The 26,575-nt window shown below is 42.1% G+C and overlaps 1 pseudogene; it reads left to right on the forward strand.

The window, feature by feature from the left end:
- The first annotated feature begins 24,638 nt into the window (after positions 1-24,638).
- Positions 24,639-26,365, forward strand: LOC101594616 (annotated as a pseudogene).
- Positions 26,366-26,575: the final 210 nt, after the last annotated feature.

Here is a 26,575-nt window from a genome sequence, read left to right on the forward strand (position 1 = left end):
CCATTCTCTCTCTCTGCCTCCCTCTTTCTCTGTCTAATAAATAAATAAATAAATAAAATATTTTAAAACCCAAAAATAAAAACCAACAAAAGTTCCTTTAACATTTTGTTCTCATGTTCAGTATAGAAGCTTAAAATGACCATAGAGGAATAGGGCAAGAGGAATATAAAGGGAACACGTGGAAAAGAAGGGGAAAGCACTTTGATTAACACTGAAGGTGAGAAGAGGAAATGAATGAATAAAACCTGGCTGCCAGTTTCTTTTGGGGGGACTGTCTCAGACCTTTTATTATTGTTATTAGTTATTATTGTTTGGTTTTGGTTTTCCAAGGCAGGGTTTCACTCTAGCCTAGGCTGACCTGGAATTCACTCTGTAGTCTTAGGGTGGCCTCGAACTCATGGCAATTCTCCTACCTTTGCCTCCCGAGTGCTGGGATTAAAGGTGTGTGCCACCACGCCTGTGTAATTATTATTATTATTGAATGTGTGCAGATTTTCAGTTACAAAACTTTTTCAGTTGCACAAAGAGGGAAGCAGTCTAAAGGGGCTAGGCAGGAGTTTAGTAGCTCTAAATTGGAATAACTTAGTAAAAGTCCTCAATCCTTGTGTCTGTCCACTTGGGAAGTCAGGGTTATCACAACCTTCGGGAGCTGAAAAGCCACGATGCTCCAGAGGCAGCAGGCTGTGCCCAGGAGTAGCCACTGCCCTTGATCTTGTCTGGCCTTCCATGCTGTTGGTGGAAGGTCTGCTAAGTCACGCAGGTGGGGGACACTGGTTGGCTGAAGCCCCATGCCCGCATAGCTGAGATGCAGGGCCACGCCTTTCAGGATTCTGGGTTGGGGGCTCCTCTGCGCTGCGCTGCCGGTGATCCTAGGCTGGCTGTCTGACTCACACTTGGGCAAAAAGGGGAGAAGGTTGTAATCAGGAGCGCCTGGTACATTTTCCCGCCACCACCTGCAACTCTCCACATCTCATTGTTGACTTCTTTGAAGATTCTTTCTGAGGCACATGGGTGTGAGTTAATTCCTTCCAGAGAGACTTCAGGAAACTATGAGGAAGTCCTGTGTGGAACTGCTTTAAAAGGGGGAACCCCTCTCTCCAGCTTCCAGTAATGTGTTGTAATATTGTTCAAAAAAAATAACTCTTTTTTTTTTTTCCACCTTAACAACTTAACAGCTTTCATCTGGAGCTGGTAGTTGGTGTCAGAAATCACATTTCCTTACATACCTCCTTTCACATGAGTTGAATTCTTGGCGAAGTACAGGAGGTCACCATGGATTTGTGCAGAGAATTCATGGGTCAGATTTTAATTAGGATAATAATTGGTCACGTGTATGCCACAGCATGTGTGTGGAGGCCAGAGGACCACTTTCTGGTTGTTTCTCACCTGTCTACCTCATTTGAGGCAGGGTTTCATGCTCTGTTGTCATTTCTGTGCTTGCCATGAGCTTCCAGAACATTCTGCTGTCTTTGTCTCCCATTTTTCTGGCAGTGTCAGTGTGCCCAGATTACAGAAACCCGCCTGGCATTGGCTTTTTACTTAGGGTCTGGGAATCTAGCTTGGGTATCAGCTTTGAGCAGTGAGGTGGTTTGAATGTAAAAAGTCCTATATAGCCTCACGTGTTTTGCATGTTTGGTCCACAGCTGATGGCAGGTTGAAAGTTGTGAGCATTTGAGGGCGTGAAGCCTTGCTGGAGGAGGTGTGTCACTGGGTGTTCCGAGCTAGCTCACTCTCTCCTTCCTCCCTGTTGCTAGTTGTGATGAGACGTGATGCCCAGGTGCCTGCTGGTGCCATGCCTTCCCCCACAGAGGTGGAGCTTTCCCTCCAAACTGCAGGCTGAGGTAGGCCCTTTCCTCCCATTGGCTGCTCCTGGCCAGGTGTTTTGTCCCAGTAAGGGCACAGTAACTGTTGCATGCAGTAAGCACTTTATTCACTGAGCCATCTTCCAAGCCCCAAGTATTTCTATCTCTCTTTTTGTAATTTTTTTAGGAAAGAAAGAAAGAGAGAGAGAGAATGAATAGGCATGCCAGGACCTCCATCCACTGCAACAGAACTCCAGACGTGTGTGCCACCTTGTGCGTCTGGCTTACATGGGACCCGGAGAGTCAAACTTGGGTCCTCAGGTTTCACAAGCAAGCGCCTTAACTGCTAAGCCATCTCTCCAGCCCGCCCCAGCCACTTTCTCCAAGGTCAGCAAACCAAGTAAAGTCTGCAAAGATACTTGTTGAGAAAAGCCAAACCAAAGGCCCCACTGGTCTTCAGAAACAGGAAGGCCTGGGGCTCGATGGGCCCTTCCCCTGTGGGTGTCCTGATAGGAAGGTGAGCTGGGCTGTTTGTGCCCTGGCACAGCGTTGGAGGTACAGTGACTGATTAAACTCCCCTCAATTCTCTCTTCCCCAGCCAGATTCCAGATTGTTGCCAGTGGAGTCTTTGCAAGTTCTTGTCTAAGTCAGAGAATGGAAGAAAAGTGTGGTAGTGTGCACTTGTAATTCCAGCTCTGGGGAGGTAGAGGCCGAGAATCCCTGGGCCTCACTGGCTCACTATTTTAGCCAACCAGAAATCCTGTCTCAATAAGGTGGGGAGTGATCGAGTAAAATACCTGATATCATTACAGAAATATAAGACAGGGAAAATTTCCTGTGATCGCATTGCTCCTGTGATACTTAATAGGTCATTCTTTTTTAACCTCACATATACTACAGTATGATTTCTACTGGTAGTATAGCATTGTAATGGATCGATGTTTGTGGATTTAGCCAATCTGCACTGTTTAAGTTGCTTCTACTTGTATGTATGTGTTTATGTGGCGGAGAGAGTAGGTGTGCCAGGGCCTCCAGCTGCTGCAAACAAACTCCAGGTGCATGCACCACCATGTGCATCTGCCTTACGTGGGTTCTGGGAAATCAAACCTGGGTCCTTAGGCTTCACAGGCAAGCACCTTAACCACTAAGCTATCTCTCCAGCCTAAAGGGTATGCTTCTTACTGTATGTAGCATGCTGGAGGGGAATGTGTGCAAGGGTTTGTGTTGTGCACTCTCCTGACACCATTGGGCAGCCCTGGACCAGGTATACAGGTAGGGTTCCTCTGTGATCAGAAGTGATTTGAATATCTCACTGAATACAGAGCAAGTTTATGATGTTTGGAAGAAATTGATAGCATTAAGTTTCTACTAGAAAGAAAAAGACACTGCCCATTATTATGGATTTGCAGTGTGTAAAAGGTCTGGACATTGTTTAATATAAATGAATGTTGTGCTGGAGAGATGGCTTAGAGGTTAAGGCATTTGCCTGTGAAGCCTAAGGACCGATGTTAGATCTCTCTCCAGATCCCACATAAGCCAGACACACAAGGGTGAGGAAATACAAGGTCACACATGCACACTAGGTGGCACAAGCATCTGGAGTTCAATTTAAGTGGCTGAGGTCCTGGTGCATCTATTATCTCTCTCTCTCTAAAATAAAATATGATAAAATAAAATAAATGTCTTTGAAAGGAAGTTTGGTGATTTTTAAAAATAAAACTACTCATAACTATACAATCTAGCAGTTGCATTTCTTGATATTTAACTGAGAGTTCAAAACTGCACAAGGCTGGTTTTTCCTTTTAGATTTATTTTATTTATTAGAGACTGTCAAGGGCAGGGAGTGGGAGAGAATGGATGTGCCAGGGCCTCCAGCCACTGCAAACGAACTCCAGATGTGTGTGCCACCATGTGTACCTGGCTTACGTGGGACCTAGAGAATCAAACCTGGGTCCTTAGGCTTTGCAGGCATGCACCTTAACCACCAAGCCATCTCTCCTGTCCCTGCCAAGGATGTTTATAGCAGCCTTATTCATCATTTTCAAACATGGAAGCAACCAAGACGTCCTTCCAGAGGTGAATGGGTAAACAAACCCTAGCATATAGTGGTAGATCATTCAGTGCTCAAAGAAATGTGTACTGGGTTGTAGAGATTGCTCAGTGGTTAAGGTGCTTGCTTGCAAAGTCTAATGACCCAGGTTCAATTCCCCAGTACCCACTTAAAGCCAGTTATACAAAGTGGAGTGCATGCATCTGGAATTCATTTGCAGTGGCTGGAGGCCCTAGTGCACCCAGTTTTTCTCTTTCTCTTCTCTCTCTGCTTGCAAATAAATGTCTTTTTAAAGTGTGTTCAGCTGGGTGTGGTGGTGCACATCCCAGCATTCAAAGGGCTGCAGCAGGAGGATTGCTGTGAGTTCAAGGCCAGCCTGAAATTATATAGTGAATTCCAGGTTTGCTTGGGCTAGAGGAAGATCCTACCTTGGAAAAAACCAAAGAGAGAGAGACAGAGACAGAAAGAAATGCATGTTCAAGCCATGAAAAGAAAGGGAGAGACCGTAGGCACATATTGCTAAGTGAAGCCAATTTGGAAAGCTTACATATGGTGAGACATTCTATAAAAGTCAAGACAATGGAAATAGTGAAAAGCCAGTGGCTGTCAGTGGTTTGGGAGGAAGGGGTGGATATCAGGGGTATGGGACATTTAAAGGCTCTAGAACTATTCTGTATGATTCTGTAATGGTAGGTATGTGATATTACACATTTGTCTAAGCCCATAAGATATCCAACACCAAGAGTGAACCCTGGACTTAGAGAGATGGCTCAAGACGCTTGCTTGCAAATCCTGAGGACATGGGTTCGATCCACCAGTACCCACAAGGTGGCTCATGTGTCTGGAGTTTGTTTGCAGTAGCTAGAGGCCCTAGCCAATCCATTCTCATGCACTTTGTCTTAATGTAACCTGGAGACCAAGTGAAGTCTAGTGTAGTTTCCTCAAGTGGAATAGAATTCACAGCAATCCTCCTATGGCTGCCTCCCAAGTGCAGGGATCAAAGGTGAGCCGCGCGCCACCCCAGACTAAGTACAACCTTTCTTTGTACAAGTTTAGAATTGGTTAGAATCGCTTCTCGGCCTTTTGGCTAAGATCAAGTGTAGAATTGGTTAGAAACAAGTTTGTAAAGAAAACACCTTGCCAGGTCAGCCTGAGCCAGAATGAGACCCTATCTCAAAAAAACAAACAAAAAAAAAAAAAGAAAACAGCTTGTATTAGTTACTTTTATTATTGACCAAAAAAAAAAAAAAAAAAAGCAACTTAAGGGACAAGGGTATGTTTTGGCTTACAGTTTGAGAAGGGATACAGCCCATCATATAGGTTGAGGCTTGGCAGCAGGAGATAAGTCAGCTGGTCACATTGTGACCCCAGGAAGTAGAAAATACACAGGAACTGGGGCTAAGCTAGTCATCCTCAAGGCCCACCCCAAGTGACCCACTTTTTCTGGTAAGACTACATGCTAATGGTTCCACAAACCTTAGCACCACCAGCTGGGGAACAAGTACTCAAACACATGAGCTTAAAGGGTGTGTTTCACATTCACACTACGACATCCATTCCTGGCCCCGCTGGCTCATGGCCAACTCGCAATGCAAAATGTAATCATTTCAATCTCAAAAGTCCTTGACAGTTCTAACACTGTTCGAAAGTCCAAAGTCTGTTCCGAGACTCAAGGCAATCTCTTAATTGTATACAGGTGTGTGCATGTGTGTGCATGACACAGGCCTTGTAATGCAGGCCAGGTTGGCCTTGAACTCCTGATCCTCCTGTCTCAGTCTCCCACGGGCTCAGATTATAGACCTACACCACCAAGACTGACTCATGTACATATGCTTCTTTTTTGTTTTCATTGTATAAAAAACATAAAGGAGTTTTGAAAGCCAGGCATGGTGTCTCATGCCTACAACCCTGGCACTCAGGAGGCTGAGGTAGGAGGATCAAGTTTGAGGGTAGCCTGGGCTAAACAATGAGTTCCAGGTTAGTCCAGGTCCGATGTGAGGCCCTGCCTTTAAAAAATGTGAAGGGGGCTAGAGAGATGACTTAGTGGGTAAGGCACTTGCCTGCAAAGCCAAAGGACCCAGGTTCATTTCCCCAGGACCTACATAAGGCAAATGCACAAGAGGGTGCATGCTTCTGGAGTTTGTAGTAGCTGGAGGGCCTGGCACACCTATTCTCTCACTCTCTCAAATAAATAAAAATAAAATATTAAAAATATTTTTTTAAAAAGTAGGAGGTTTGGAAGAATACCTTCCAATCTGGAATCTTGGCTACCTCTGGAACGTGGACCATTAGGAAGACTGGCAAACTCCCAGTTCTTACTTTACACGCTGCTCTCTGTTGTGATAAGCATTCACTAACTTTGTAACCTCACCGCTGAGATTTGTTGTAGATGCCCCTTTATAAGCATAAAATAGTTTATAGATACAATCACCATTTGACTTAAATCATTTAAGACTTGGAATTAAATAGTGTCATCTTGTTGGACCATATAGAGAAAGGGATGCTGCTCTTTAGATGGCATTTAGAGTGAGTTTCTTTTTGGTGTGTATCTGGGTGGGGTTCATGTGATAATTTATTTTTTTAATTTTTTTTTATTTGAGAGAGAGAGAGAGAAAGGGAGGGAGGGAGGATGGGCACGTCAGGGTCTCCAGACACTGCAAATGAACTCCAGATGCATGCGCCACCTTGTGCATCTGGTTCACATGGGTCATGGGGAATCAAACCAAGGCCCTTTGGCTTTGCAGGCAAATACTTTAACTGCTAAGCCATCCCTCCAGCCCTCATGTGATAATTTAAACAAATATTTTTCTCTAGCTGCTAAAAGAGGCTTGGACTCAGATATGGCAAATCAATGACCTCATATTTGGTTGTGCTTGCCTAGACCCAAGTTCTTTTTTTTTGTTTGTTTGTTTTAAGATTTATTTATTTTTACTTATTTATTTATTAGAGACACACACACACACACAGAGAATATGGACATGCCAGGGTGTCTAGCCAGTAAAAATGAACTCCAGATTCATGTGCCACCACGTGCATCTGGCTTATGTGGGAACTGGAGAATCGAACCTGGGTCCTTAGATTTTCCAGGCATGCGCCTTAACCACTAAGCAATCTCTCCAGTCCCCACCCCCCTTTATAAAGATTTGTTTTTATTTTAGACCCAAGTTCTTAAAGGTAGGTCATGATCTCATATGTAATATATTGTAAGAAGTCACCAAAAACAAAAAAAAAAAAAATTGAAAAGGGGTTTGGGAGATGGCTCAGCAGTCAAGGTGCTAGCGTACAAAACCTAAACTGTGTTTGGTTCCCCCAGTACCCATATAAAGCCAGACGCACAAAGTGGCACATGCATCTGGAGTTCATTTGCAGTGGCTGTAGACCCTGGCTTGCCCTCTCCCCCTCTTTCTGTTGCATTCCATTTGCAGATAAATAAAATTTAAAAAATTGGAAACAGGGCTGGAGAGATGGCTTAGTAGTTAAGGTGCTTGCCTACAAAGCCAAAGGACCCAGGTTTGATTTCCCAGGACCCACATAAGCCAGATGCACACGGTGGTGCATGTTTTGAAGTTTGTTTGCAGTGGCTGGAGGCCCTGGTATGCACCCATTCTGTCTCTCTCTCTTTCTCTGCCTATTTCTGAATCTCTCTCAAATAAATAAATAAAAATTTTCAAAAAATGGAAAAAGTAGAGCTGGAGAGATGGCTTAGAGGTTAAGCACTTGCCTGTGCAGCCTAAAGACCCCGGTTCAAGGCTCGATTCCCCAGGACCCACGTTAGCCAGATGCAAACGGAGGCGCAGGTGTCTGGAGTTCGTTTGCAGTGGCTGGAAGCCCTGGCGCGCCCATTCTCTCCCTCCCTCCCTCCCTCCCTCCCTCCCTCTCTCTCTCTCTCTCTCTCTCTCTCTCTCTCTCTCTCTCTCTCTCTCTCTCTGTCTTTCTCTGTTGCTATCAAATAAATAGATAAAAACAACACACATACACACACAAAATGGAAAAAGTAAAAGATTTCTGGACGTGAAACAACCAAAACGTCAATATCAAATGCGTGATGAATGGAGGTGTTTCTGACCGCGAGCCCTGACGTCATGTAACCTGACTTCACCGTGACTGGTTCTGAGCCCCCAGCCTGCGCTATGCAGAGTGTCAATGACCGCTGCCTGAAACGCCTCCGCTTATATTGCTGACTATGGTATGGTATGAATTGAAGTGTTTTTACTGTCGATACAAAGTTTTCCCCTATAGAAACATAAAATGGTTTAATTATGGAAAACAAAGATGTAAGACTTTCCAACCGTCATTCCTCAGAGTGTGTTGAGGTTAGAATGTTTGATTTTTAAAATTTTCTGTTTGAGATGCTAATGAATTTCATAAAAAAATCACTCAGTGGATTTTAATCTTGGGATAAGGTCAGAATTTCCAACCATTTCTGAAATAGTCCTAAATATACTTCTGCCATTTTATACAATTATGTGAAGCAGCATTCTTGTCATGGATAATTATCAAATTAAGGTACCGTTCACCTCTGAAAATCACTGGAGGTGCCCTACATACTGCAGTGTCAATTATCCAGCCAAAGGTTAATTCTTTATATAAAAATAAACGAGTGTGTCTGTCTCACTAGTATGAAACTCTGCTTTCTTTCCAGCACTCGGGAGGCAGAGGTAGGAGGATCACCATGAGTTTGAAGCTACTCTTAGGCTACATAGTGAATTCCAGGTCAGCCTGGACTGGAGTGAGGCCCTACCTAGAACCCCCCCCCCCAAAAAAAATCTGCTTTCTTCTTTAACAAATGATGACATTATATAATATATGTATATAGAGAGACATATATATTGACAAATTGTGTTTTTTAAAAAGATTTATTTATTAGAGGCAGAGGGAGGGAGAAAGAGAGAGAGAATGAGCACACCAGGGCCTCTAGCCACTGCAAACCAACTCCAGACACATGTGCCACCATGTGCATCTGGCTTACGTAGGCCCTGGAAAATTGAACCTGGGTCCTTAGGCTTTGCAGGCATGCACCTTAGCCACTAAACTATCTCTCCAACCCTCAACCAATTGTTTTAAAATAAATTTACTTGTGACTTATTACTGGTAAATGCTTGATGTACACACCTATTTTATTGTATACTGTGCACCTGAGTCTCATAAAAGTTTCTCAAGCAGAAAGGGGTTTTGCAAAACATCTAAGAAGCTCAGTCTGAGACGGCTGTTGAGAATGATCCCGAGGTGGTTACCATGTTTACCAGGCAAGGTCAGTGACTGGCCTCACACAGGATTAGAATATGAACCAGTGCTTATCTGCATCCCTGAGGCCTAGACTTTCAAGTGGCGGGTTTCTCTGTGAAGGTCAGGATTTCTCTTCATATCCAAAATCTGCTAAGGAGTCAATGTGTGTACTATTTATGTAGTCAGACAATTATTTTGCACAGCTATTGAATGGTTGCTTGATAAATCATGGTACCATGGCAAGGGCTGGCATCTTTTGTATTCCCCGTGGCTGCTAACAAGCTCCTATGCCTCAGTGAGCTACTTGAGAACTAATGACTCCCTGAATCAATGACTCATTCTTTTATGTCATCAGTGTCTGGCTATGGGTGATAAGGGTGATCCAGCATAATTGAGCACCAGCTAAATTCATCCTTCTTTATCAAAAATATGTGTCAGTATTTGTGCTTAGATGAAAAATTGGGTGCTTGGATTATTATTTCAACCATCTTAGTTCACAAGACAGGGATTAGCTGCCGGGCAAAGAATACTCCGGCAATGCCTTCCCTTTTGGGGGGTTTGGAGTTTTGGCAAGCAAAAAGCTCATAGTCAATGGTCCAGGTGTGTGAAGCTTGTTGCAGAGTGAGCCTCAAGATTTTTAACTGCATTTCAAAACAAAAGGCACCCTTTTTGTATGACATCTTGCTTGTCGTTCTATAAGTGACGTAGTTCTTACCCACCCATTTGCTTAATCATATCCATTGACCACCTACTGCAGACTTTAGACTCTTTGGGCTCTGAGTGGCAGATTGAGAATGAGACCCTGACTCATGTTATTTATTACAAATAAGGACTTTGGATCTCTGCCAAGGGTCTTGCCCAAAATCATAGAATTGGGGGCTGGAGTGATGGTTCAGTGGTTAAGGCACTTGCCTGCAAAGCCTGATGACCCAGATCCAATTCCCAGGTACCCATGTACAACGAGGTGAACAAAGTGATACCAGCATCTCAGGTCCATTTACAGCAGCTGGAGGCTCTAGCATGCCCATTCTCTCTCTCCCCCTCCCTCTGTCGCTCTCTCCTTGCAAATAAATAAATAAAATAAAAATATAAAAGCTTATTTTTACAAAAGGGATAGAATTATGACTCAAACCCAGTATCTAGACTCCAAGTTTAGCATTCTGTCCAGAAGCAGCGCACACTGCGCCTCACCACTGTAGAGGACCCAGGTTGAATAGGAACAGAGCCACCCTGTCTTCTTGTCTTTGCCCTGTTCTTGGAGGAGTCCTGCTGATCCCCTTAAACCCTGGGTGGTGTGGACACAGAAATGCTTTTATCACTGCAATGACTTGAGGGCACAATCCGAAGTGGCTATTCAGAAAATGAATATGATGTCACCAGGGTCTGAAAAGGGGGTTAGCAAAGCCCATGGACAGTGTATAGATGATCCCCAACTTCCAATGGGGCTACCATCCTGAGCAAAGCCATCAGTATCCAGTAGTTTCTCATTGCTGGGATAAAGTACCTGACCAGAGCAGCTGAGGGAAGGAAGCATTTTTAATTTGGCTTACAGTTCCAGAGGGTGGAATGCATGGTGACCAGGAAAGCATGGCAGGAACAGGAAGCCAGTGTCACACGGTCACAGCAGCAGGGAGAGAGTAGCGAGAATAATAAGTGGCCACAACCTCCCCAAACAGGGCTCATTCAAACACAAGCTTCAGTGTGGGGCATTTTGCATTTCCATTCAAGCCACCATACTATTATGACTTAAACGTATGGCAGGATGAAATGCATTGAATACCTTCTGAACATTTAAGCTTAGCCACACGGCCCCCTCCCTGTTGACCAGCAGTTGTTACTCTTGGTGATTTTGTGGCTGACTGGTAGACTGCTTCTGCCTCCCGGGATGAGAAGAGAGTATTGTTGAACACATGATTAGTCCAGAGAGATCAAAGTTCAAAACTTGAGGTTCAGTTTGTACTAAGCGTCTTCACAAAATTGTAAAGTAAAAATAAATAACCTCAAGTCAAGCCATTCTAATTTGGACGATGTCTCTATACAGGAGATACACTGTCAAGGGGGTCCCTAAAACAAATGCCATTCATTTTCTGAATAGCAACATAGGGGCATATCACTAAATATAATGTGAGTAAAATACTTGAAGTAGTACTTTTAAATCTCTTTGAGTTTTAATTTGGAACAATGCAATGAGCATCCTGAGACACATACAAAAAATCTTTGCATCTTGATTAGTGAGGCAAATGTGATGTAAAATTTTATTTTCTGAATATAGGTTTGAGCTCTTACTGTTGCTTTCGATTAGAAAGATTTGAAATGCATTGCTTTGAAGGGACATCAGGTAAGATGCTCTTTGTAGGGAAAAATAGAGGTGATTGATTATACTTAGCTATTATTTAAGTGCATGTACCCTCACACATGTGAGCATGTTTGCAAAAAAAAATAAAATAAAATAAAAAGGTTCAGAGCAGTGAAGTAAAATTTACATGATGAAAATGCTAGTTTATTTGGCATCAGAATACATGCCCGAACAGATGGGGTGGTGCGTGTGTCTGTAATTGCCAAGTGTCTGCGGTAATGAGAAGTGGAGGCAGGAGAATTTCAAAGCTCATAGAGCAGCTATTTTGACATTAATGGCAAACACAAGACACCCTGTCTCCAGGCAGAAGGCAAGGATCAATACCCAGAGATTGTCCTCTGACCTACCCGCACGTGTGCACGTGTGCGCACATGCACACACGCACACACACACAAAACAAAGACACGAACCCGAGGCTCAAATCATCAATGGCTTTCTGCTTACTCTCCCCATACCTGCCATTTTGTCTTTTTTTTTTTTTTTTATCCATGTGTGCTTTCTCTCCTCCACTTTTCCATGCACGTGTTATAAATACATATATCTCACACATGTGGGATCCAGTCCTGCAGGACCTTGCTGTGAACACTGTCCCCCTGCTTACTCTCCAGTTTTACACAAATATTAGTGTGCTGTCAAACTGATATTAGTGTGCTTTTTCTGTTTACTTACGAATATCTTAGAGATTGCTATATGTCTGTCCCTGAAGATCTGCCACCCCTCTCTTGCTTTAAAAGTAGCTGCATTCTTATTACCTGTTATGATGTACCAAAATTCATGTCTTTTTTAGTTTTTTCAGGTAGGGACTCACTGTAGCCCAGGCTGACCTGGAATTCACTATGTAGTCTCAGGGTGGCCTCGAACTCATGGCAATCCTCCTACCTCTGCCTCCCGAGTGCTGGGATTAAAGGTGTGCGCCACCATGCCCAGCTTACATGTCTTTTGTTATTATAAATAAAATGATGTTTTATTGTCTAACCTTGTCATGTGGCACATGCTAGTTTACCTACAAGATATAGTCTTTTTAAAAAATATTTTTTATTTATGAGAGAGAGAGAAGGAGGGAGAGAATGGGCACGCTAGGACTGCTAGCCCTGCAGACGAACTCCAGACGTGTGCGCCACCTTGTGCATCCGGCTTACATGGGTGCTGGGGAATAGAACCTGGATCTTTAGGCTTCACAGCCAAGTGCCTTAACTGCTAAGCCATCTCTTTAGCCCCAGGATCTAGTCTTTTTGTCTGTCTGTCTTGTTGGTTGGTAGGTAGTATGTATGTTTGTATGTATGTGTTTGAGCTAGGGTCTCATACTAGCCCAAGCTGACTTGGAACTCATTCTGTAGTCTAGGCTGGCCTTGAACTCAAGAATATCCTTTTACCTTAGATTCCAGAGTACTAGGAGTATAGGCTTGAGCCACCACACCTGGCTTCAGGATGCATTCTTGAAAATGGGATTTTATGATCAAAGAGAACACACGTTTATTCTTTGAATGCATACTGCCCCGTAGCTCATCATACGTTGTGCCCAAGTACCCTTCCTCCAGCAGCACATGAGAGTCAAGACTGCCCTTCTCCACACCCTTGACAGAACCATGTGTATTAAAGTTTTTGGATCTTTGCCAATCTGATCAATGAAAATATCCCACCATGCTTTTAATTTGTATTTCTCTTAGGATGAGGAGCACCTTTAATAGGTTGAAGCACTCTCTCTATCTTCTTCACTATATGAGATGTGTCTGTTCACATCTTTTGTTGAGTTGTTGGTCTTTTCCCCACTGGTCTATAGATGCTTTTGCTAGACTAAGGAAATCAACTCTTTATCATGAGTCAGTCTCCCCACCTCTACCTTAGCATGTGGTTATCTGTTAACTGAATTTATTGTGTTTTGTCATGCAGGGAATTTGATTTTGATACATATATTGATATATACACACACACTTACTCACATATATATAGTTTATCAATTTATTTTCATTCATGGCTTTTGGGATTTGTGTCAAATTTAGGAATATCTTCCTTGGGAAATAACTTGAAATACCTTAGTAGATTAATTTGTGAAGATGTACACAGTCATTTAGTTTTAATAAAATAAAAGACAACATAATAGAATTAAGTTTGATGATTGGGGACTATATCTTTAACTGGATACAGCTGAATGTTTATAATGTTTATGATAAAAACGAATGTTTACAGGAAGTTTTTGAAACATACAGTCATGATATACTTACAAGCAAATGAATGAGAAGGGGTTTGTTCATGTTGAGACAAGAATAAACCGTGTTTCCTTTTTTATTAATTAATTTATTTTTATTGACAACTTCCATAACTGTAAACAATATCGTATGGTAATTCCCTCCCAACCCCCATGTTCCTCTTTGAACCTCCATTCTCCATCATATCCCCTCCCCCTCTTAATCAGTCTCTCTTTACTTTCTTTTATTTTTGGTAATTTTTTTTCAAAAAAAATTTTTTATTAACAACTTCCATGATTATAAAAAATATCCCATGGTAATGCCCTCCCTCCCCTACTTTCCACTTTGAAACTCCACTCTCCGTCATATTCCCTCCCCCTCTCAATCAGTCTCTCTTTTATTTTGATGTCATGATCTTTTCTTCTTGTTATGATGGTCTTGTGTAGGTAGTGTCAGGCACTGTGAAGTCATGGATATCGAGGCCATTTTGTGTCTGGAGGGGCACATTGTAAGGAGTCCTACCCTTCCTTTGGCACTTAGTTCTTTCTGCCATCTCTTCCTCAATGGACTCTGAGCCTTGGAAGGTGTGCTAGAGATATTGCAGTTCTAAGTACTCCTCTATCACTTCTCAGCACCATGATGCCTTCTGGGTCATCCCAAGGACACTGCCATTTGAAAAGAGAAGCTTTTCTAACCAAAAATGAGAGTAGCATTAATATATGGGTATGAACATTATGAGAAGTGCTTACTGGGCAGTTTGGTAAGCATAGTATATACATTTAGCCAGACAGCAGCAGATGTTACACCCCTAGGGCTCATGACTACCCATGTTGTAGGTTTTCAGTATCAGGGATGTGTTCTCTCCCATGGAGCGGGTCTTCAGTCCAGTTAGAGAGCAGTTGGTTTCCCCCATAACAGATGTGCCACTATTGCACCTATTGGCTCATTTGGCCTGGCTGGCCAAATATTAAGGCTTGCAGTGTCCATTGTTGAGTATCCTCACTGGTGATTTCTCTCTCCCTCATTTAACTGCATGCAGAATTGCTTTTTCCAGCTTTCTGTCAGCTGATCTACATGGTGGAGTAGCTCAGCTCAGCTCCAGCAGGATTTCTCAGTGACCTTGCAGCCCAAGTATGTGGAGTCTTCAGCAATAGGGTCTTACCATCTATTCCTGGTGGGAAACGAAGGGCCTCGGCAAATGGCCTGTAATGTTTTGGGGGTATGAGCGACTTCCCTGGCCAACATCTCACTGGAAGGTATCCCATTCCTGTCACTGAAAATTTTCTAGAAACAACCTTTGTTTCCTGAGTGTTCCATTGTCCAAAAATTTAGGTTTCCATATGACTTACATATATCCTCTTAGATTTTGATTAGCCCTCCCTTCTCCTTTCCTTTACTCAGTTGTTTCCCCTGACCTCATTTAGGCCTTTTTACCTCCATTAATCTATTCTTCTACTTACATATATACAATACCATCCTATTAATCCCCCCCCCTCCCTTTCTATTCCCTTTATACCTCCTTTCTAGCTCACTGGCCTCTGCTACTGAGTTTTATTCCTACTCACATAGATGTCCAATCATTTGTAGCTAGTATCCCCATATGAAAGATAACATGTGAAGTTTGGCTTTCTAGGCCGGGGTTACCACAGTAAATATAATATTTTCCAGATCCATCCATTTTCCTACAAATTTCATAACTTCATTTTTCTTTACCTCTGAGTAGAACTCCATTGTGCCACATCTTCATTATCCACTCATCAGTTGAGGAACATCTAGACTACTACCATTTCCTAGCTATTGTGAATAGAGTGGCAATAAACATGGTTGAGCAAGTATCTCTAAGGTAGTGAGATGATTCCTTAGGATATATGCCTAGGAGTGGAATAGCTGGGTCTTATGGTAAATCTATTTTTAGCTGTCTCAGCAACCTACACTCTGATTTCCACAATGGTTGTACCAGATTACATTCCTACCAACAGTGTAGAAGGGTTCCTCTTTTTCCTCAACCTTGCCAGCATTGATGGTAATTTATTTTCATGATGGTAGCCCTTCTGACAGGAGTGAGATGGAATCTCAACATACTTTTAATCTGCATTGCCCTGATGCCTAGGGATGTAGAACTTTTTTTTTGAGATGTTTATATGCCATCTGTATTTCTTCTTTTGAGAACTAACTCTTTAGTTCTATAGCCCATTTTTTTAATAGGTTATTTGATTTATTTTATTAATTTTTGAGTTCTTTGTATATCCTAGATATTAACCTTCTATCAGATGTATAGCTGGCAAATATTTTCTCCCATTCTGTAGGTTGCCTCTTTGCTCTATTCACAGTGTCCTTTGCTGTACAAAATCTTTGTAATTTCATGAGGTCCCAGCAGTTATCTGTGGCTTTATTTCCTGAGCAATTGGAGTTATATTCAGAAAGTCTTTGCCAATATCAGTATGTTGAAGGGTTTCCCCTACTTTTTCCTATAGCAGTTCAGAGTCTCAGGTCTGATATTAAGGTCTTTGATCCATTTGGACTTAATTCTTGTGCATGGAGAGAGATAAAGGTCTATTTTCATCCTTCTACAGATACATATCCAATTTTCCCAGAACATTTGCTGAAGAGGCTATCTTTTCTCCAATGAGTATTTTTGGCATTTTTGTCAAATATCAGGTGGCTATAGCTAACTGGACTTACATCTGAGCCCTCTATTCTGTTCCACTGATCTACATGTCTGTTTTGTGCCAGTACCATGCTGTTTTTGTTACTATGGCTCTGTAATATAGGTTAAAATCAGGCATGATGATACCATGTCTTATTTTTGTTGCTCAAAATTGTTTTAGATATTCGAGATTTTTGTGCTTCCAAAAGATTTTTTTGGATTGTTCTTTTATATTTCTGTGAAGAGATGTTGTGGTGGTTTGATTCAGGTGTCCCCCATAAACTTAGGTGTTCTGAATGCTAGGTTCCCAGCTGATGGAGATTTGGGAATTAACACCTCCTGGAGGGAGTGTATTGTTGGGGGCCGGATTGTGGGTATTAAAGCCAGTTTCCCCTTGCCAGTGTTTGGCACACCCTCCTGTTGCTGTGTCCCACCTTATGTTGGCCAGGGGGTGATGTCCACCCTCTGCTCATGCCATCATTTTCCCCTGCCATCGTGGAGCTTCCCCTCAAGCCTGTAAGCCAAAATAAATCTCCTTTTCCCAGAAGCTGCTCTTGGTTGGGTGATTTCTACCAGCAATGCAAACCGGACTGCAACAGATGTCTTTCCATTTCCTAGTGTCTTCTGCAATTGCTTGCTTGGGTGTTTTAAAGTTTCCATGGTAGAGATCCTTCATTTCCTTGGTTAGGTGTATTCCAAGGTACTTTATTTATTAATTTTATTTTTGGTTTTTCAAGGTAGGATCTCACTCTATCCCAGGCTGACCTGGAATTCAGTCTGTATTCTCAGGGTGGCCTCGAACTCACAGTGATCCTCCTACCTCTGTCTCCCAAGTGCTGGGCTTAAAGGTGTGTGCCACCATGCCCGGCTTTTTTTTTTTTTTTTTTTTGATGCAATTGTGAATGGGAGTGATTCTCTGATTTTGTCTCTGTGTGTTGGTTAGCATATAGGAAGGCTACTGATTTCTGTGTGTTTATTTTGTATCCTGCTACATGGATATAGGTATTTATCAGCTCTAACAATTTGCTGGCAGAGTCATTAGGGTCCTTTATGTATAGAATCATATCATATGCAAATAATGATAGGTTGATCTCTTCCTTTCTAATTTATATCCCTTTTATGTGTATCTCTTACATTATTGCTGTGGCTAAGACTTCCAGTACTATATTAAATAAAAGTGGGAGCAGTGGATACCCTTGTCTTGTTCCTCATTTTAGTGGAAAAGCTTCAAGTTTTTCTCCATTTAGTATTATGTTGACTGTAGGTGTGTCATAAATAGCCTTTATTATGTTGAGATATGTTCCTTATATTCTCAGCCTCTGTAAGACTTTTATCATGAAGGGATGTTGTGTTTTGTCAAATGCTTTTTCTGCGTCTAATGAGATGATCATGTGATTTTTGTCCTTCAGTCCATTTATATAATGTATTACATTTATCAATTTGCATATGTTGAACCATCCCTGCATCTCTGGGATAAAGCCTACTTCATCAGGGTGAATGATCTTTCTAATATATTCTTGTATTCTGTTTGCCAATATCTTGTTAAGAATTTTTACATCTATGTTCATGAGGGAGATTGGTCTATAATTTTCTTTTTTTGTTGTTGTTCTTTGTTTGGTTTTGGTATGAAGGTGATGCTGGCTTCATTGAAGGAGTTTGGTAGGATTCCTTCTTTTTCTATTTTATGGAAACATTTAAGAAGCAGTGGTGTTAGTTCTTCTATGAAGGTCTGGTGAAATTCACCAGTGAATCCATTGAGGCCTGGGCTTTTTTAGTTGGGAGGTTTTTGAAAACTGCTTGGATCTCTATACTTGTTTTAGGTCTATTTAGGTGGTCCAATTGTTTTTGATTTAATTTAGGAGGTCATGTAAATCAAGGAAATCATCCATTTCTTTCAGATTTTCAAACTTAGTGGAGTATATGTTCTTATAGTATGTCCCTATGATTTTTTTGGATATCTCTGGTATCTGTTGTGATGCTGCCTTTCTCATCTCTAATTTTATTAATTTGTGTCACTTCTCTCTTTCTTTTGGTCAGATTTGCTAAGGGTTTATCAATCTTATTTATCCTTTCAAAGAACCAACTCTTTACTTCCTTGATTCTTTGGGGGATTTTTTGTTTCTATTTCATTAATTTCTGCCCAATCTTTATTATTTCTTCACACCTACTGATTTTCAGTTTGCCTTGTTCTTCTTTTTCTAAGGCTTTAAGGTGTAGTATTAAGTTGTTTACTTGAGACCTTTCTAATATCTTAACTGAGGCACTTGAAGCTATAAATGACCCTTTTAGGACTGCCTTCATTATGTCCCAAAGGTTTTGGTATGTTGTGTTCTCATTATCATTTGACTCTCTGAATCTTTTTATTTCCTTCTCGATTTCTTCATTGACCCATTCATCATTTAGTAGTGTATTGTTTAATTTCCAGGATTTTGTGTATGCTCTATAGCTTTTCTTGCTATTGATTTGTAGTTTGAGACCATTGTGATCAGATAGCTTGCAAGGAATTATTTCAACGGTTCTGTATTTGTTAAGATTTGCTTTGTGTCCTAATATATCCATGTTTCTTTCAGATGATTTCAATTGTATATGGAGAGAAAAAAATCAAAGGCATATTTATAATTGGATGATAGGATTTTTTTTGTTATTTTAAACATTCTGCTTATTTTATTTGCTTTTCTTACATGTGCATATGAGTGTAGTATTGCAGTGTGTCTATTTATAACATATGCACATGTGTGTGCAGATGCATGTGCCCTGTAACTCAGTACAGAGGCCAGAGGAAGACATCAGGTCTCCTTCTCTATCTCCCATCTGCTTTGTTTCCTTGAGACGGGAGTCTCTCAGTGAACCTGGGGCAACCATCCCTCCCTCCTCCCTGGTCATACCGGCTCACCAGTAACCCCGTGTGCCCTCTCCTATGGGACTGGTGTTATAGATGTACATGCCCTTGCCCAGCTGTTTATATGGGTGCTGGGGATTGAACCCAGGCAGTTTCAGGCCCTCTCAAGCCCTCAGGCTTGCCTAGTTAAGTACTCTTACCAAACTATTTCCACAGCCCCTGTTTTATTTTTTTTAAATCCTATTCTTTGGAGACAGTTTCATGTAGCCCAGGTGTGCCTCAAGCTTACTATTATCCAAAGACGGCCTTGAACCCCTGATCCTCATGTCTTTACCTCCACCCCAAATGCTGGGACAAGCAGGTGCCACCATTCCTGAAGCTGTCACACACTTTCAAAGCAAACGTGTCTTTTTAAAGGTTTTTTTTTTTTTTTTTTTTTTTTTTAGGTAAGCCCAATGAACTGGACTTTATTTTTAGTACAAGAGAGTGAGAGTAAGAGAGAGAGTGTAAATTGGTGTGCCAGAGCCTCCAGCCTCTGTAATTGAATTCCAGACATTTTTTGCCACCTTCTGAGCATGTGCGACCTTGCACACTGACATCATCTTGTGTGCCTGGCTTACATGGGACCCGGAGAGTCAAACATGGGTCCTTAGGCTTTACAGGCAAGTGCCTTTCCTTCTAAGCCATCTCTCTAGCCGAAGCATGTCTTTCTATTTTTTTTAATTAACATTAATTTTTTTTAATTCTTTTTATTTATTTATTTATTTATTTGAGAGCGACAGACACAGAGAGAAAGACAGATAGAGGGAGAGAGAGAGAATGGGCGCGCCAGGGCTTCCAGCCTCTGCAAACGAACTCCAGACGCGTGCGCCCCCTTGTGCATCTGGCTAACGTGGGACCTGGGGAACGGAGCCTCGAACTGGGGTCCTTAGGCTTCACAGGCAAGCGCTTAACCGCTAAGCCATCTCTCCAGCCCAATTAACATTAAATTTATTTGTCTACTTCATATGTTTTAAATGCAGTTACTTATTTTTTTTTCTTTCTTGTCTTTGATTTTTTTTTTTTTTAATGAGAGAGAGAGAATGAGAATTGGCATGTTGGGGCCTCCAGACACTGAAATAGAACTCCAGACATGTGCCACCTTGTGTCCATGTGTGACCTTGTGGGACCCGGAGAGTTGAACATGGGTCCTTAGGCTTTGCAGGCAAGTTCCTTAACCGTTAAGCCATCTGTCCCGCCCTGATTTCTCTTTTTTTAAGTTTTTTTTAATCATTTAATTCATTTATTAGATACTGGGGGAGAGAGAATGAGAGAGAGAATGGTGAGCCAAGGCCTGTAGCCACTGCAATCGAACTCCAGATACATGTGCCACGATGTACATCTGCCTAATGTGGGACCTGGGTAATTGAACCTGGGTCCTTAGGCTTCACAGGCAAATGCCTTAACTGCTAAGCCATCTCTCCAGCCCAGATTTTTCTTTTTTTATGTGTGTGGTATGTAATGTGCATATTCCCATGTATGTGAACACATGTGTGTGTGGATGCACATGTACATATACCTACATGGGTGTAGAGGCCAGATGTCAATGTCTGGTGTGTCTCAATTTCTTTCCACGTTTCATTTTTTTAAAATTAAATATCCTTTTTTATTGACAACTTCTATACTTAAAGACAACAAACCATGATAATTCCCTCCCAAGCATGTCTTTTTATAAATAAGTGAAAAGTACAACACGGGTCTTAGTGCCTTTCTAGCATGCATATAGCGTGTGCTTGAATGGGATCCCCTTGTAAGGTACTTGAAATTCTCCACACCCTGAGCAGCTCAGGGTAAGGCGGAGAGCACTGCTGCTTGCCTGACAGTTAAAGCCAGTTCATCCAGAATTTCTTCTTTTCTTTCATGGCCATTCATTAGGATCACATGGACGTTCCTCTGTTATGTATTTCACTGTAGCCATGGCACAGCTCAGATTACAATGGTGTCCAAATATTAGAAGGTTACAGCCAGTTTTTCTCTCTTCTATATTTTCCCTTCTAATGGGTTGTAAAACCTCCCTCCCTCCCCTCTGTTGCACTGGGGAGTCGCTTTTTGCGGTGGGCTCTACTGAATTAGTTTACACACCGTCACAAAGCACAAATCAAACTCCACATGCTACATACTCAAACTTTGACAAATGTAGTCACCCTTGCAGCTCCCGTCCCATTGAAAAGATTGTTATCAGAAAACTTCGGAGATCTGGCTTTAAAAAAATTTGAAAGATGCAATATGATTTGTTCTCCCGTACTCTGAAACACTTACTGTTAAGGGCAGCAGTTAATTTTAGATAGAGTGCTGAAAAGAGACAAATGTTTGAAAAGTTAATGGCTTATATAGTAACTGTATGCAGTTAAATAATTAACTTCACAAAGGAGCCTGGCTTTGGTTATAGCATAAAATTATAAGAGAAAGTTGCAAAGAACCCGATGAGCCACTGCTTGAATTCTTTGAGGTACAGACACTTCAAAGGGACTATCCTGAGTATTTTGGAGTTTTTCCAAAAAAAAAAAAAAAAAAACTTTTTGACAACTCCCACACATATAGACAATATATCATGATCATAGTCCCCTACCACTACCCTTCCTTCTCTTTCCCCCAAATGTCCCCTCATCCATTGGATCACTTCTTTCTATTTGATGGATCTGGTTTGTGTAGATACTAGGGAATTGAACCCAGGCCGGTAGGCTTTGCAAGCAAGAGTCTTAAACTGCTGGGGCGTCTCCCCAGCCCTCTCTTCTTTCCAAGAAGTCTCTCTTCTATTTTGGTGTCTTTATTCCCCGCCCCCTTGATGCTGGTCTTGTGTATGTTGCGTTAGGCAGTGTGAGGTCATGAATACCATGGCCACTCTGTGCATTCTGGAGTTTTGGTTTCTTTGTATTTTCTTACCTTGAGTGGCTGGTTAGTCTTCTATTAAAATGAATGATACTGTGGGTGGCTGGGACGTCAGCAAGACCTTTCTCTAGTGTCTGGACCGCATGTGAGTCTGCACACACCTATCCAAGGCTGGAGAAGTTGAGATTAAAAAAATGCGTGACAAGCGTTTCCCAAAGAACAAAGTGTTTCCCTCTAAGGAGACTGTTGTAAGTATCTAGCCTCATCTCAAAAGAGCACTTTGAAGTTTGCATAAATCCAACAGCTGTACAATCTCACCCTTCGTTGCTGTGTGTGTAGATGCTTTCCAAGACACTGGTGCTGGAGACCAGCAGGGTGAGGATTGGTTTGCACTTGGCTTTTTAAAAATTTTATTTTATATGTATGAAGAGAGAGAGGGGTGGGGAAGAGAGTGAGAGAGAGAGAGAGAGAGAGAGAGAGAGAGAGAGAGAGAGAGAGAGAATATGAATTGGTGCCTGAGAGCCTCAGGCACCGCAATCAAACTCCAGATGCTTATGCCACCTAGTGGGCATGTGTAACCTTGTACTTGCCTCACCTTTGTGCATCTGGCTTACGTGGGATCTGGAGAGTTGAACATGGGTCCTTAGGCTTCGCAGGCAAGGACCTTAACTGCTAAGCCATCTCTCCAGCTCTGCACTTGTCTTTTTGGTTCAACTCCTATGCTGTGAGTGCTTTGTGCATTTTGTACGTGTTTATAATCCTTAAACAGAGTCTCACCATCCAATAGTTGAAGTCTCTAAGCAGAACCAGAGGACACTCAGCACTTGCCAAAGCAGAGATCCAGAGGCTCCTAAAAGCTCATCACTGAAGTAGATTTAAAACCCACCCGCCAGGCTGGAGAGATGCCTTAGTGGTTAAGGCATTTGCCTGAAAAACCAAAGGACCTAGGTTCAACTCCTCAGGACCCACGTAAGCCAGATGCACACGATGGTGCATGTGCTGGAGTTCGTTTTCAGTGACTAGATGCCTTGGCATGCCCATTCTCTCTCTCTCTCTCTTTCTCCTCCTCCTCTCTTCCTCTGTCTGACTCTGTCTCAGATAAATAAATAAAAAAAAATATTTAAAAAAACCCACCCTCCAAAACTCAGGAATTTTGTGGAAGAGGGGCCAGAAAGATTGTAAGAGCCACAGGTTGAGACATCATACCCAGAGGCATTCCTTCCCCCCCCACTCCAAAAATAACTGACTGCATCGCTTCTCATCCTGTTGGCTAAGACCGAACGTGAAAATGCCTGACTTCTGCTCCCACAACACACATCCACAACCCCACGGGGAACACCTGCAACCCCACTGAGGTCCCCAGCAGCATGGGGGCAGGGAGGAGGGAAAAAGGTACCAACACATGAAGTATTCATATAAAATATGCTGTTAATAATAATAAATAAGTAAAAAGAAAAGTCTCTAAGATTGTACTTCCCCCGCTAAATTAAAGCTCCTTGAGGCTAGGACCATAATTAATTACAGTAGCTTTCCAACCTTTTTTAAAAAAAGTAGTGTGTGTGTGTGTGTGTGTGTGTGTGTGTGTGTGCACCACAGTGCACATGTGAGGGGTAGAGTACAAACTTGGGGTGTGGGTCCTCTTCCACCTTTTATTAGACAGGGTCTGTCTGCATGCTTGCTGCTGAGAAGCCCAGATAGGCCCTTGAGCTTCAAGATTCTGACCACTTCCCATCCCTGTAGACATATTGGGATCACAGACTCATGTGTCACCTTATATCTGCCTTTGTGGGTGCTGGAAATCTAAACTCATAGGCAGGCTTGTGGAGCAAACACTTTTACCATCTGAACCATCTCCTTAGTTCTTCAAACTATTTTGGCTTTAATCCGCATTAAGAAATGCACTTTAAGCCGGGTGTGGTGGCACACGCCTTTAATCCCAGCACTCGGGAGGCAGAGGTAGGAGGATTGTTGAGAGTTCAAGGCCACCCTGAGACTACATAGTTAATTCCAGGTCAGCCTGGACCAGAGTGAGACCCTACCTTGAAAAAAAAAAGAAAAAAAGAAATGCACTTTAAGGACTGGAGAGATTGCTCGGTGGTTAAAGGTGTTTGCTTGCAAAGCCTGACAGCCCTAGTTTGATTTCCCAGTACCCACATCAAGACAGATGCACAAAGTGGTACATTCATCTGGAGTTAGTTTGCAGTGGCAAGAAGCCCCAGTGTGTCCATTCGGTCTCTCTCCTTCTCTGCTTGCAACAAATAAAAATTTAAAAGAATTTTAGGGCTGGAGAGATGGCTTAGTGGTTAAGGCCTGAAAAGCCAAAGGACCCAGGTTCGACTCCCCAGGACCCATGTAAGCCAGGTGCACAAGGTGGCGCATGAGCCTGGAGTTCCTTTGCAGTGGCTGAATGCCCTGGCACGCCCATTCTCTCACTCTATCTCCCTCCTTCTCTCTTCCTCTCTCTCTCAGATACATAAAATAGAATGACAAAATTTTAAAAAAGGAAATGTGGGTGCTCTTCAGCAGGGGTTCCTGGTGCCGCCGGCCATGCCAATGTGCTGCGGCGAGAAGACGGCTTTGTGAGCCGTGCCTAAGCCCTCAAGTGCAGGAAGCCTAGGGATGTGTGAGCTTCTAGGGTTTAATTAGATGTCTGTTTTCTTCCAAATGGGTTTTAGTGTCACTTTCTTGAGACCTTTTGCCAGGCTGTTGGCACCATTTACTCTTACTAGGAAGAGAAGGAATTTGCATTCAACGATTCTACAAAGATACATATCTCCCAGAATACCTGCTTTGTCCTATTCCAGTAAGACCAGTGCATACCCTCCTGGAGAGCTAGAGTTGGATGGGTGGAAAACTACATTGAAATCCAGCATTGAAGGAGGAGGTGTTTCAACAGTCTCAAACCAGGATGAAGATAGTCTGGCTGCCATCAGAGAATTGAGATGTGGAGACTGCTTGGCAAAAAAGTACCAGAACACATCACTGAAGAAGAGCTCAAAACTATTATAGAACGTGCTTCTAAATCATCCCCCAAAAAAATATTTAAAATATTTGTATACTAAGGAAAAACTGAAAAAAGCTAAGCAGGTAAAAAGGAAAGTGAAAGCAGAGGCAAGGGAAGAAGCAACGAGAGCCAGGTTGCTCAAAAGCCCTGAAGGAGATAAGCAGCAAGACTTTTTTTTCCTCCGACTGTGGGGCAGACAAATGAACACTGCCATAAACTGGAAGAATGCCCAGGCTTTGCAGTTTGGACAACCTCTGCTTTTTTTTTATATTTTATTTTTATTTATTTATTTGAGAGAGAGAGAGAGAGAGATACAGAAATAGGCAGGTAGACAGAGAGAATGGGTACGCCAGGGCTTCCAGCCACTGCAAACGAACTCCAGATGCTTGCACCCCCTTGTGCATCTGGCTAACGTGGGTCCTGGGGAGTTGAGCCTTGAACTGGAGTCCTTAGGCTTCACAGGCAAGTGCTTAACCTCTAAGCCATCTCTCCAGCCCCAACCTCTGCTTTTTGACATGGCTTACAATAAGTACATGAAACCCAAAGAACTAAACAATACTATTCTTCAACTTTTAGAATGTGAAGGATGGAACACAAGAGATGTTGATCCTTTCCATATCTATTTCTGCAGTCTTAAAGTAGGTACCATACAGAATTGGTTAAACATTATGGAGAAAAATGGGACAAATTGCTCTTAACAGCAACAGAAAAATCTCATGTAGATTTATTTCCAAAGAACAAGATTATATATTTAACTGCAGATTCTCCCAATGTTGTGACTACTTTTAAGCATGATAAAATTTATGTGATTGGATCATTTGTTGATAAAGATTTGCAACCAGGCACATCTCTAGCAAAGGCAAAACATCTAAATCTAGCAACAGAATGCCTTCCATTAGATAAGTATATATTTTATTTATTTATTTATTTGAGAGAGACAGACACAGAGAGAAAGACAGATAGAGGGAGAGAGAGCGAATGGGCGCGCCAGGGCTTCCAGCCTCTGCAAACGAACTCCAGACGCGTGCGCCCCCTTGTGCATCTGGCTAATGTGGGACCTGGAGAACCGAGCCTCAAACCGGGGTCCTTAGGCTTCACAGGCAAGCGCTTAGCCGCTAAGCCATTTCTCCAGCCCACCATTAGATAAATATTTACAGTGGTCCATTGGTAACAAAAATCTCACCTTAGACAAATGATCTGAACCTTGTTGTGTCTGAAAAATGCCGGAAGCTGGGAAGAAGCTCTGAAGTTTGTTCCCAGGAGAAAACAGAGCGGTTATCTGGAGATTTCTCAGCATTCTCAAGAGTTTGTCAACAAGTTAAAGAAGATAATGACTTCTAATTCATTTTGAAAGCACTAATTAAATGTACGTACACAGGAAAGGTGACCTCAGAAAATTTAATAGCGTAAAGCAGATTGGAAGTATAGTTCTAATAATGTATTCTTGAGTTAAGTTCACTTTCTCTTAAAGGTAGACCATATATATATATATATATATATATATATATATATATATATATTTTTTTTAAGGCAAGATAAGTCTGTTTGATAAACTTGAAGTAAGCCCATTAAAACAGTTATGCCAAAAAAAAATGTG

The sequence above is a fragment of the Jaculus jaculus genome, chromosome 9 (genome assembly GCF_020740685.1).
Source record: "Jaculus jaculus isolate mJacJac1 chromosome 9, mJacJac1.mat.Y.cur, whole genome shotgun sequence".
In the NCBI taxonomy this organism is placed as follows: Eukaryota; Metazoa; Chordata; class Mammalia; order Rodentia; family Dipodidae; genus Jaculus; species Jaculus jaculus.